This window comes from Schistocerca serialis, chromosome 8 (genome assembly GCF_023864345.2).
Source record: "Schistocerca serialis cubense isolate TAMUIC-IGC-003099 chromosome 8, iqSchSeri2.2, whole genome shotgun sequence".
In the NCBI taxonomy this organism is placed as follows: domain Eukaryota; kingdom Metazoa; phylum Arthropoda; class Insecta; order Orthoptera; family Acrididae; genus Schistocerca; species Schistocerca serialis.
In genome coordinates this window covers 164,358,090-164,372,116 of record NC_064645.1, presented here as the reverse complement: position 1 = coordinate 164,372,116, position 14,027 = coordinate 164,358,090, and the positions used below count along the sequence as shown (strand labels likewise).

Genomic DNA, 14,027 nt, shown 5'->3' with positions numbered 1-14,027 from the left:
ATACTGAGGCCAAACGGAAATACGACCGATTACATCCCGTGAGAATGACATCATCCTACACCGCTGCTACAACACCTGTGCTCGCCCCATCAGTTTCGCGACTTCCGGCCGGATCGCTGAGTGGTACAACTCCTCCTGCCCCCTTGCCAGTGGGGGGCTCTACCCACCGGGTTGCTCCTGCGCCACCTACCTCAGGGGCAACACCATCCCCCCCATCAGGGACGTCCGTCCCTGCTTCTAAGCCAGAGAAGTGTCCAACTTCTTCGGCTCATCACGCTCGCAAGGGGTCCCTCGGGTCCCTCCCTTCCCAGGTTTCCACCAGTGGGAAGGCTGACGACCGACAGTGGCGTAAGTGCCCGCAATCAGCTGGTCGACGGGCTTCACCATCCTCCTCAGTCCTGGAGACTGAATCGGTGAAGCCCTCCCAGCCTGTTAAACCCAAGGAGCAGTGTGAGAAATCAAAGAAGAAGAGCTCTAAGACCAAGGAACTCGCGGTGGCAGCCACCCGACCGCCACCTTCCAGCTCTGCGTCTGAGGACGAGGTGGAGATCCTGGCGTCTGCTGAGGACCTCGATCTTGCCGGTCCCTCAGACGCCATGGATAACACTAGCATGGGTGCTCAATCGGAGGCAGCAGGTGACCCAGCGGCGTAATCTGCCTTCCCAGACCCGTCACGCCTTTCTCCGCCATGGACAATACCATCCTCCAGTGGAACTGCAGCGGTTTCTTCCACCATCTAGCTGAGCTCCGCCAGCTTATCAGCCTTCATCCTTTCCTTTGCATTGCTCTGCAGGAAACTTGGTTTCCGGCAATGTGAACCCCCACCCTCCGTGGCTATCGGGGTTATTATAAGAACCGAGCAGCTTATGAAAGGGTGTCTGGTGGCGTCTGCATATATGTCCTTCACACTCTGCACAGCGAGTCTGTCCCTCTCCAGACGCCTTTAGAGGCTGTCGCTGTACGCGTGTGGACGCCACAGGCTGTTACCGTCTGCAGTCTTTACATTCCTCCGGATGGTGATGTCTCGCAGCATGTCCTGGCTGCACTGGTCGCCCAATTGCCGCCACCTTTCTTGCTATTGGGCGACTTCAACGCCCATAACCCTCTGTGGGGTGGGTCAGTGGCCACAGGTCGAGGCGCCATCGTTGAGCATTTATTGTCGCAGCTCGATCTCTCGCTGTTAAATGATGGTGCCTTCACACACTTCAGTGTGGCGCATGGCACCTACTCCGCCATTGACCTTTCCATCTGTAGCCATAGCCTCTTACCGTCTGTCCAATGGAGTGTGCATGACGACCTGTGTGGTAGTGACCACTTTCTGCTCTTTTTGTCACTACCACAGCGTCACTCTTCTGGGCGCCCTAGCAGATGGGCTATGAATAAGGCTGACTGGGATTTGTTCTCCTCCACTGCCGCTTTTGAGCCTCTCTCTACTGATGACATTGATGCGGTGGTTCAATCGGTCACCACCGGCATCGTTACTGCCGCCGAATCTGCCATTCCCCGTTCTTCTGGGTCCCCTCGGCGGAAGGCTGTGCTTTGGTGGTCCCCTGAGATCGCTGAAGCGATTAAAGGTCGCCGACGGGCGCTCCAGCGTCACAAGCGACATCCCTCCTTAGCCCACCTTATCGCCTTCAAACGGCTGCATGCGCGGGCCCGCCTCCTCATCCGCCAAGGCAAGAAGGAGTGCTGGGAGCGGTATGGGTCCACCATTGGCCTCCATTCGACGCATCTACGGCTATCGGACCCCTGCCAGCGTCCCTGCGCTCTCACTGAATGGAGCCGTTTGTACTGACTCCGACGTCATTGCAAATCGCTTAGCAAAGCATTTTGCTATGAGTTCCGCTTCTGCGAATTACCCCCAGGCCTTCTGCTCCATTAAAGAGCGGATGGAACGTCGGAGCCTTTCGTTTCGCACCAACCACCCAAAATCTTACAATGCTCCATTCAGTGAGTGGGAATTTCGCAGTGCCCTAGCTGCTTGCCCTGATACTGCTCCTGGGCCAGATGGCATCCACTGTCAGATGCTGAAACACCTTTCAGTGGACTGCCAGCGGCGCCTTCTCGATCTTTACAACCGTCTTTGGGTCGAGGGGGAGTTTCCGTCGCAATGGCGGGAAGGCATTGTCATCCCCGTTTTGAAACCTGGAAAGACCCCTCTGGAGGTGGACAGCTACCGTCCCATTAGCCTCACCAACGTTCTTTGCAAGTTGCTTGAACGGATGGTGAGCCGGCGCTTGCATTGGGTACTGGAGTCTCGGGGCCTTCTGGCTCTGTCTCAGGGTGAGTTCCGTAGAGGCCGCTCCGCCACCGACAATCTGGTGAGCCTGGGGTCGGCCTTCCGTACTGCTTTTGCCCGCCGCCAGCACCTGGTCGCTGTCTTTTTCGACATGCGGGAGGCGTACGATACGACATGGCGTCATCACATTCTTTCTACGCTTCATGGATGGGGCCTTCGGGGTCCTCTGCCGATTTTTATCCGCAATTTTCTGTCGTGTCGTACCTTCCGCATGCAAGTCGCGGCCTCGTATAGTTCCTCCCACGTCCAGGAGAACGGTGTGCCACAGGGCTCTGTTTTAAGTGTCTGTCTGTTTTTAATAGCCATTAACGGGCTTGCTGCGGCCGTGGGAAATTCTGTCTCCGCTTCCCTGTATGCTGACGACTTCTGCCTTTACTACAGCTCTACTGGCATTGCAGCTGTTGAAAGTCAGCTACAGGGCGCTATCCGTAAGGCGCAGTCTTGGGCTGTAGCGCATGGGTTTCAGTTTTCGGCAGCCAAGACCCACGTTATGCATTTCTGCCGGCGCCGAACAGTCCATCCTGACCCGCGGCTTTATCTTGCCGACGAACTCCTTGCTGTGGTGGAGACCCACAGGTTTTTGGGGTTGGTATTCGATGCCCGGTTGACTTGGCTGCCTCATATCCGGCAGCTTAAACAGACGTGTTGGCGGCATCTAAACGCTCTGAGATGCTTGAGCCACACCCGCTGGGGCGCCGACCGCTCTACCCTGTTGCGGCTCTACCAGGCGTTAATCCAGTCCCATCTGGATTATGGGAGCCTGGCTTATGACTCAGCATCCCCATCTACGTTACGGGTGCTGGACCCAATTCTCCACAGCGGGATACGCCTTGCCACTGGTGCTTTTCGCACCAGCCCTGTGGACAGCGTACTAGTGGAGGCAGGTGTACCTCCACTGCGGTTCCGACGCCAACGTTTGCTGGCCGCTTATGCTGCCCATGTTCTAAGCTCGCCCGGGCATCCAAACTATCGTCTCCTGTTCCCGCGGTCGGTCGTCCGTATGCCAGAACGTCGGCCCCGGTCTGGTTGTACAATAGCGGTCCGCGTCAAAGAGTTTCTTTATGGGCTTCAGGTTTTCACTGTTCTACCTCCTTTCCGGGCTACTTTGCATACACCCCCATGGTGTGTTCGTCGCCCTTGCCTTCGGCTCGACTTGGCACAGGGCCCTAAGAACTCAGTCCCTCCAGAGGCCTTCCGCCGCCGCTTTTATTCCATCCTGGCCACGTATCAGGGCTCTGGTGTTGTTTACACTGACGGTTCGATGGTTGCTGGTCGTGTCGGATATGCGCTCACTCTAGGGGACCATTCCGAACAACGTTCCTTGCCGGATGGCTGCAGTGTTTACACTGCTGAACTGGTCGCCATCCCTCGTGCCCTAGAGTATATCCGCTCCTGCTCAGGTGAGTCCTTCGTTATCTGTAGCGTTTCCCTGAGCGGTTTACGAGCTCTCGACCAGTGTTTCCCTCGTTCTCGTCTGGTGATGGCTATCCAGGAGTCTCTGCATACTCTCGCCCGTTGCGGCCGCTCTGTGGTCTTTGTGTGGATCCCCGGTCATGTCGGTATCCTGGGTAACGAACATGTTGACCGCCTGGCGAAAGAGGCCACCAGTAAGCCATCTCGGGAAGTTGGCCTCCCAGAGACTGATTTGCGGGCAGTCTTCCGCCGCAAAATCTTGGCACTATGGGACGATGAATGGCGCGAACTGACAATGCGCAATAAACTCCGTGCTGTCAAGGAGACGACGGCTGTGTGGCGATCGTCCCTGCGAGCCACTCGCAGGGACTCAGTAGTTCTTTGCCGGCTCCGCATTGGCCACTCCCGGCTGACACACAGTTATTTACTGCGCCAGGAGGACCCTCCTCTATGTCGCTGTGGGGCGGCTTTGACAGTGGCCCACATTTTGATGGCCTGCCCCCTTTTAGCTGTGGTCAGGCAGACATTTGCGCTGCCTGCTACGCTCCCTGCCCTTTTGACAGACGACTCCACTATGGCTGACTTGGTTTTACGTTTTATTCGGGCAGGGGGTTTTATCATTTAATCTGAGTGTTTCTGCTTTATTTTATTGGTTTGTGTTGATTCTGGCCATTGGCCTATGATTTTAAACTGATTTTTTAATGTGTTTCTAAGTGGTTGGCTTTTCCTTTTTTATTTCTATGGTCGGCCAACCACCATCAAACTCTGTGCGGTCTTAGTTCTTTTTGTCTTGTCTTTGCTCAGTTTCTCTTGTTCTGTATCGTCTGTGGTCTCTTCTGTTCCTCGTTTTTCTTCTCTGTGGGTGTTCTTTGTATTTGGACAAAGGGACCGATGACCGTAGCAGTTTGGTCCCTTTAATCCCCCAAACGAACCAACCAACCAACAGTTCAGGGTATGTGTGGGTTCTGTCCTGTCGGACACCTTTCGCCAGGAGAATGGGGTGCCACAGGGCTCAGTTTTGAGCGTCGCTCTCTTCGCCATAGCGATCAATCCAATAATGGATTGCCTCCCAGCTGATGTATCAGGCTCCCTTTTCGTGGACGATTTTACCATCTATTGCAGCACGCAGCGTACATGTTTCCTGGAGCGCTGTCTTCAGCGTTCTCTTGACCATCTTTACTCCTGGAGTGTCGCCAATGGCTTCCGTTTTTCTGCCGAGAAGACGGTCTGTATTAACTTCTGGCGCTACAAAGAGTTTCTCCCACCGTCCTTACGACTCGGTCCCATTCGTGGAGTCAACAAAATTTTTAGGTCTTACATTTGACAGGAAACTTAGCTGGTCTCCACATGTGTCTTATTTGGCTGCCCGTTGTACCCGTTCTCTAAATGTCCTCCGTGTTCTCAGTGGTATATCGTGGGGAGCGGATCGAACCGTCCTACTTCGCCTATATTGGTCGATCGTCCGCTCCAAGCTGGATTCTGGGAGCTTTGTATACTCCTCTGCACGGCCGTCCATCTTCCGCTGCCTCAACTCCATACAACATCGGGGTTTACGTCTTGCGATCGGAGCATTTTATACTAGTCCCATCGAGAGTCTTCATGCTGAAGCCGGTGAATTGCCACTGCCCTACCGGCGCGATATACTGCTTTGTCGGTATGCCTGTCGGCTACTGTTAATGCCCGACCACCCGTCTTATCGTTCCTTTTTTGACGACTCCCTCAATCGTCAATATGGGTTGTATGTCTCTGCCCTGCTTCCCCCTGGAGTTCGCTTTCGCCGCCTCCTTCAACACCTTGATTTTTCACTCCCTGCAACCTTTAGAGTTGCCGAGAGATACACTCCACCTTGGCTCCAGGCTCAGGTCCGCGTTCACCATGACCTCAGCTCGATCCCAAAGGAGGTTACCACCGATTCGGTATACCGCTCCCGTTTTGTCGAACTTCGTTCGAAGTTCATTAATATGACCTTCATTTATACAGATGGCTCTAAGACCAATGACGGGGTCGGTTGTTCTTTTATTGTCGGGGCACAAAGTTTCAAATACCGGCTCCATGGCCATTGTTCGGTCTTCACAACTGACCTCTTTGTTCTCTACCAGGCTGTTCTTTACATCTGCCGCCACCGACATTCTGCTTATATAATCTGCTCTGATTCCCTGAGCGCCATCCAGAGCCTCAGTGATCCGTATCTGGTTCACCCTCTCGTGCCCCAGATCCAACGCTCTCTTCAGCAGCTGGTGGACGACGGTTCTCTGGTTAGCTTTATGTGGGTTCCTGGCCATGTCGGTATCCCTGGGAACGAAGCTGCAGATGCCGCGGCCAAGGCTGCGGTTACGGAGCCAACGTTTGCTGACCGCTTATGCTTCGCATGTTTGTAGCTTGCCCGGGCATCCTAATTATCGTCTCCTGTTACCTCAGTCGGTCGTCCATCTCCCAGAACGTCGGCCCTGGGCGGGTTATACGTCGCGGTCCGCGTCAGAGAGCTTCTCTCTGGGCTTGGGGTTTTTCCCTCTTCCACCTCCTTTCTGGGCCCCTCTGTGTACACCTCTGATACGCTCCCGCCCTTGCCTTCGGCTCGAATTGGCACAGGGCCCGAAGGACTCCATCCCTCCTGAGGCCTTCCGCCACCGCTTTCTTTCCATCCTTGCCACGTATCAGAGCTCTGGAGTTTTTTACACTGACGGTTCAATGGTTGCTGGTCGTGTTGGTTGTGCTCTCACTCTAGAGGATCATGACGAACAACATTCATTGCTGGCTGGCTGAAGCGTTTTCACTGCTGAGCTGGTCGCCATCTTTCGTGTCCTAGAATATATCCGCTCCTGCTCAGGTGAGTCTTTCGTTATCTGCAGCCAGTCCCTGAGCGGTTTACGAGCTATCGATCAGTGTTTCCCTCGCTCTCGTCTGGTGATGGCTATCCAGGAGTCCCTCCATACTCTTGCATTTGCGGTCGTCCTGTGGTCTTGGTGTGGACCCCAGGCCATGTTGGGATACCAGGCAATGAACATATAGATCGCGTGGCCAAATAGGCCACCAGTAAACCACCTCCGGACGTTGGCCTCTCGGAGACTGATTTGCGAGCATTCTTACGCCGCCGTTTTCGCGCTTTGGGACTCTGAATAGCGCGATCTGACCACCCCCAATAAACTCCATGCTATGTGTCTCGCAACGAGTCTGTTGTACTCTGCCGGCTGCGCATTGGGGACACACGGATGACGCACGGCCACTTATTGCGCCGTGAGGACCTACCTCTGTCACTGCGGATCCGTTTTGAAGGTGGTCCACATTTTGTTGGAGTGTCCCCTTTTAGCTGTGCTTAGTCAGACGTTTGCGCTGCCTGATACGCTCACTGCTCTTTTAAGAGATGACACTGCTATTGCAGGCTTAGTTTTGCGTTTTATTCGGGCAGGGGGCTTTTATCACTTAATCTAAGTGTTTGTCCTTTCTGTATTGATTCTGGCCTTTGGTTACGATTTTAGTCTGAGTTTTTAGTGTGTCTAGCGGTGGTTGGGTTTTCCTTTTTTTTGTCTGTATGGTCGGCCAACCACTGCCGGACTCTGTGATTTTAATTCCTTTTGTCTTGCCTCTGTCTAAGTCTTTCTCGTCCTGTGTCGTCTGTCGTCTTTTCCTTTGTCGTTTTTATTCTGTGTGGGTGTTTTTAAGTTTTGGAAAAAGGGACCTATGACCGTATCAGTCGGGTCCCTGTAATCCCACAAACCAACCAACTAACCACAGCCTGCATCTATAAGTTCGAGGTTGAATGACCGCAACTCCATAAACAACTTCAGACGCGATGTCACAGTCGCCCTTGATGTTGCTCCGCAAAAAGGAGGGACTTGGCGTTACTGTCCATTGTAATGAGTGTTTTATCGCTAAACGTTTTACAACCCAACTCAGATGAATTAAGTAGTCACCTGCTAGTAATCTAAACTGATAATACAAGCTAATTCAGTACCAAATAGCTTCATAGAAGTGAGTTCAAACAACAGTTACGTGTTCTGTGAAAAACGGTGTTAATTGTTTTAGTAACTTTTTGAGAATTATTATGGCAGAGATATGAATGAATGTTATCCCGTGAAATTATCTGTGCAGTTACAGGAAGACCAGAGACATAGTCGAAGGATGCGTTGGGCAGTTGCATGAAATTGATATAAACATCCTCCTTGTCTTCTGCCAATTTACTCAATTCTTGTACGACCGTGAAACTTCTGTAATTAATATAATCTACTTTGAATTAACCATTACGCATTGCTTTGGGTAGTAACGGTTATTGGGCCAAGCTGCGACGCTTCGAACACTTCACTGCCTTACATAACCACTATTTCTCCTTTCTTTTTTTTTTCAAAATGAAATAAACTTCCCTGTTTGCATTCAGCTGGCATCGTCCAATGTGTCAAACAAGTATGGGGATCACTGAGCCCTTGTTCAGATGATCTGAAAGAGTCTACGTGTAAGTCTTCAAAGATGGCGATGTGCTGCTGGTGCCACATGGATGCCCAGACAGCACAAGTTTCCTAAGCGTGACCGTTATAGATGTGGATATGTGGTCTAGAAACTCTTACGAACTCATTACATACACAGTAATTATTACGTAGTTCACAAGCATGATCTGCTAGATTTCTAACAGAGGATGAGGGAGTTATGTTTATAGATCTTAATGTCTATCCTATTTTGGGTATTAACTGGTGGACGTCTTCCTTCACGACCGACAAGCATGCGATGGACTCTCTACCGACGCGACTTCTTCATTCATCTTCGCCGAAACGCTAACAGGGAGAGAACCTCTGACTTGCGGAAGTCCTGCGTTGATAGTAGTCTCTGTCTTCGCTCTGCGTCCCTTTGCATCTTGTTAGGTGGTATGTACTTGGAGATCCTACTAAGCGTTGCCATAATCGCTTCTTCGCATTCAACGCTTGAAAAACGTTGTGTACACGAGGAACTGCCTCTCAAGAGTTTTACACATTCTTTTTTTTTTCAAAGGACCGTCTGGTGGTTTCCTTCCAGTAGGACATGTTTTTCTATAAAGTCCCTCCTTGCTGCATTGGGCAAAAAGTGAAATCTTATTTCGATCACATGGATACATGTGAGTAATCCTCAGACATGGTGTATTTTGGAAGTGCTACATGATGTTCAATAAATATAGAACTGCAGCTACTGTATATTCTCCTAGTCTTGACTATTTGTTTTCTGATATTTTCTGGAATTTCGACAACATGGGGAACTGTATGCCGTTCTGCTGAACCTAACTTAAATCATAACTCTGATTGACTTACACAGTTTTGTTGACATGCTCTGTTCACTATTTTGACTAGAAATGCACTCAGTGAGGTCATCTGCTTCCTGAAGATCATGTTGCAGCTCGAAAATGCACAATGTACGACGGTTACTCGCTTGTAGCTATATGTGGTACACACAAGAATTCAGTTTTTACCCACTGCAGCGAGGAGTGATATCATCCAATAATGTCATACAGTATATTATCATCTAGTTTTGCGTTTAATTGGGCAGGGGGCTTTTATCGCTTAATGAAAGTATATGTCTTTTTGTGTTGATTCTAGCTTGTGGCCTACGATTTTAGTCTGACTTTTTACTGTGTTTCTCGGTTGGCTTTTCTTTTTGTCTCTATGGTGGGCCAACCACTGTCATACTCTGTGTGATTTTAATTCCTTTTGTCTGGTGTCTGTCTAAGTCCTTCTTATCCTGTGCCGTTTGTCGTCTTTTCCATTGTTCCTTTTTATTCTATGTGGGTGTTTGAAATTTTGGAACAAGGGACCGATGACCGTATCTGTTTGCTCCCTTTAATCCCCCAAACCACCCAACCAACCTATATTGTCATTAAAATTCGTTTTCTGGGACGTTCACAAACTAAGTTTCCCTTAAGTTCACAAGCGAACTTCTCCTCTGTTCTGGTACTGTTTAAGAATTTCTCAAGGTCTTGTTTATTTATTTTTTTTCAGTTTCTACGAAGTGTGCATTTTTGCAGTACAAATTGCGATGATTCATATATTGTCAATTTTTTGGTTAACACTCTTTCCAGAATTATCATTGATATTTTTATTAGAATCTTCGCATTTACTTGGTTTCATAAACAGTATGTGTGTACTTCGTTGTATATTGGATTTAATTTGGCCTTGGGGTGTTGGTTTCGGTGCCGGTATAGCAGCAGCTGCAACATATGACGTTGGTGCTGGCCCAGTGCTCAGCATTTGAGAGGATTTGAATTCCCGCCTCAACCGGTAGCGCTGTAGCGCTGCGCTGTTTACATTTGTGGCGAGCCCTGGCGGTCGTTTTCCATGGAGCGGTAGACGGACCGAGACAGAGCCGACCAGTCTCTGTCTCTACTGTCCCGCTGACTGGTGTGAAAGCGGCTGTTAGTGGACATCGCCTCCCACGTTACCGAGCCGTGTACCTTACGATTAACCGTTGACGTCGTCCATGGCGTATGTATACGTCGTGCTGATTGCTGTAGGAGAGTGCACTTGCGGATTCAGTACAACCAGGCATGTGTATGAAGGGGTCCGAAGGTGATTGCGGCTGGCTGTGACTTGTGTACATGAGGTATGTTTCCGAGGTGCTCCACGTCAAGGCTGTTAATGCGTACTTCAGTAAGTTTTCCTGGAGCGCGGTATGATCACGTCTTAGGAAGTAGTTCGTTTAATGGTGTGATTTCCACAACTGCGCTAGTTTGGTCGCATGCCAGTCGATGTGCGGGTGAGTGCATGTTCCGGAGCACAGTGAAATCATTTTGTGTGAAATCGGGTTCTTTAGATAGTCATTTCTACAGTTACATGACTTGGGTTTCGTTGATTTATTGCCTGATTCAAGAATCTAAGTTGCGTTTCTCCGTTGGTCGCATTTGTCTGTTTGTACTCTCCGCTGTTGATCACGTATCGTAGGCATTCGCATCACAACTGTATTCTATTCCTCGATTGCGGTCGCTGTGAGTACTCAGCAGGCTGCCGATCAGTGAAGATATATCCTGCATATCGTAGAAGCGCAACGTCACGATAGTATTGGTCGTCTTTATTTCAGAAACTTGCGACGTTGTGTTGACACGGAACTGTTGGCAAGTGTGCTCCGGTCTGTCATCCGGGCGAGGTCCGATGCGAGTAGTAAGAGTGAGGTACGTGACATTGTTTGGATTCTGTTTTACGTATCTTGGATTGCTGCTTGGATTTGTCTTATCAAATTTCACTTGTGCTGAGAAATCTTAAGAGCTGTTGAGTGGCAGTAGACGGAAAAATTCGTTGTTCAGATGCGACTGTTTTATTCTATCCTTCAGTTTGTGGTGGAATTCTTGTCTGTTGTGTTGGTTCGTTGCCATGCACGACATGATTTACTGTATGCGATATAATCACCTTGTTCGTCTCAATGCATCTTACGCAGTATGCGCTTTAGAGCAAAACGTTTCAGTGGAGAGCAGTGTTGGTAAGACAACTGCCTAGTTCCGATTGAAGTTGTACCGTAACAAATATTTGACTCAAAATAAAGTCTGCTAAGGAAGACGGGGGCTATCCCCTAAAAGTAACGAAAATATCAGTGCAGTAGGCTAATGGTACCAGAGGACAGGCAGGAGAGTCCCAGATGGGCTAAGTGAAAACTAGCCATAAAGGGGTAGTACGGGTCTGCTTACCAATATTTGTCTTCAGTTAAGAACTGTAATTTGCGCTGTGGAGTAGGTATTAGTTGCGTCATCTTGCAGCAAAGTTTTTGGTGCTGGGTGGTGATATCAGAAATTTAATTACTGCAGGCACAATGAACAGGCTGCACGTGAGCTAAAACTTATTATCGTTTACCTGTATTTATTCTTGTACGGTGTTGACGTGTTGGTTACCTTCCTGTTTTATGGGATACTTAATATTTAAATTTAGCCACCTGTGGCAGTTATAACCTTGCTGTAGTCTGTTAGGAAGGCCATGTTACTTGTATGTTCCTACGTAAACTACGTCTCTCCTGTGGTTGCTTTCCACCACTGCAGTGGCGTCGTCGCCCACGATCTGCGATCTGGAAGCAGGAAGTTGAGATCCCCAAGACATGGGCGGACCTACCTTGCTGTTAAGGTTTAAAATGAAAGTATTCAGCGCAAGCGTCTACCAGTCACTAAAGCCCCTGTCTCCATTCCCCAGCCACTTCATATGGTGTAGTACTGCTTGTTGCTGTCGAAGCCTTTCGTTTTTTTCTTACGTGGGCAATAGACTAATTCGTTTTAAGTACTCTCGTCAGCCCTGGATTCTTTCCATGTCCTACACAGCTGTTAGGACGTCATACAGTTTTTCTCGAGTTATCACGTTACTACTCTTGACTGTAGCATTACGTACGGAAAGTGCTGCTTGACGTTGCCCTTGTACGATGTGCAGAATACCTCTTCACTAATCAACACCCTGCTGAGTACTCAGTTGGGGCTGGCGCCTGCCAGCATTCTCTCTTCACCATCTTATAATGGGTGAGTTTCAAGTTTTTTGTATTCTAGCTTCCAGTTGCTTCGCATTTGTGCAGCGCCTTACTATTCCAGAAGGCAGTTGTTCAGCGGGAGTTCATTATTTGGCTTCATGCAGTAGATCTGGCTACATTAAGAAAACTGTTGTTCCAAGTTTCCAATCAAATTTTTACCTGTAGGCCTCTCTTCATTAAAGGCTGTATTCTATACAGCTTAAAAAGCTTGAATACTCATCCTTTAACAATTACGTAATTAGTTTTACAACACCATGTTAGCTATATGCATTTCTAAGAATAATTCTGCGATTCATGTCCCTCCGTTGTATGGGGAACGCGATCTGTGGAGCGGAGAAACCTGACAGCTGACGTAAAACAGCTGACTTAATTTACTACTTGACTACCTAAAATTGCACTGTAGCAGGTTAGGGCAGAGGAGTTGTTCTTACTATGGTGCGTTAATTTCAGCAAGTAACAGTTCGTAATTTACAAATAATGGATCTGAGAATATATATATTATAGCCTACTCTCTGCTACCTCAAACTCTGTTTTGCGTCTTTCACCTGGAATGCTGAAAAACAAAATCTTCCAGACAGAGCATCGTCAAGAAACCATGGAGCTACCAAACGACCTCTACCTCTGATGAAAGTTTCTGGTTGTTCAACACTGAAACGAGCAACAGCAACATCTCTCTCCCATCTGAACGCCTATTCCTCCTCAGTGTAAGAGCTCCATACTGACTGCCGTCAGGTAGCACTACAGCTTCTCAATTATGTACAGGACGTGACTCTTCAGAGAATGGGGGTAGAGAAAATGTCTCCTTCGTAGCCAGGACACATTCTGCTGGCGGTTCTTTCATCTTACCTTTGCTTCCTTTTGGCTAGACTCTTAACTTGTAAAAGTATTAACATCGTTGTACCGATGACGAAACGTGTATTGCGTACTGTCAGGAAAAGTTTCGTGAAAACTATTATGGTTTAAATTTTCGTTTATGGAATTATGTTTGATCTGGCACTCGCTGTAATTAACTGTTTAATGAGTGGTCCTAAGAATCCGTTTAGAAGTTAGTAAACTTGCAGGATTACTGTTCTATGCTGCGAACGATTCGGCCTATATATGTTGGTCCCCAATCGCGATTGACCTCCATATTTCCAAGGTCCACTCCCCACCCCCCCCCCACCCCCAAAGGCCCAATCCCCCGTCCCCTATTATAGCACTGTGACTGGATGGCCATTGGTCTGGTGACTTCAATCTATGTGTTATCCTTTTTGCTGAACCGTAAGCACTTACCTGATGGGTTGATACCATGGGCAGAAGACATCACCATTGCTCTTTCTATGCATCCATTTAATTACACACATTTCAGTCATAATGGACAGGCGTATGTAACGACCCTCAGCCTGCCATAGTAAGTTCCTTGTCAGTTTTGAGTCTTCCGTCCTTGGGTATTCTTCTCATACCAGCTTCAGACTGCAGAAAATATCACGATAGATTGTATGTCCAGGGGTAAGAGTTTTGGTCAGCTGGATTAGAGCCGTTTTACCTATGCCAAATCCTTGATTAGGCACGGTATGTGGTGTCCCTCTGATAAAATGTAAAGTCTGTGGAAATACGGAAGCGTCCGATACCACCCGTCTACTTTGACCCATGACGTCACAAATATGGCGGAAGCAACCATAAACGAAAATTCCAATATGTCAGATATAAAGTCGTTACTTATTATAAAGACGAAAATACATCGAAAAACACACAAAAAATAGTAAACCACCTACACCCCACCCCAACCAATCCAACCTCGCCCCCCCCCACCCCAAAACAAAAACCCGCAAACAAAAACCAAATGCAACATAAAAAATCTCAACCACACACAACTCAACAAAAACTT

At 48.8% G+C, this 14,027-nt stretch overlaps 1 pseudogene; it reads right to left on the bottom strand.

Moving 5' to 3' along the window:
- The window catches only part of LOC126416902 (PHAF1 protein CG7083-like), a 73,449-nt pseudogene extending 59,937 nt beyond the window's left edge, over positions 1-13,512 (bottom strand).
- Between the last annotated feature and the right edge of the window lie 515 nt (positions 13,513-14,027).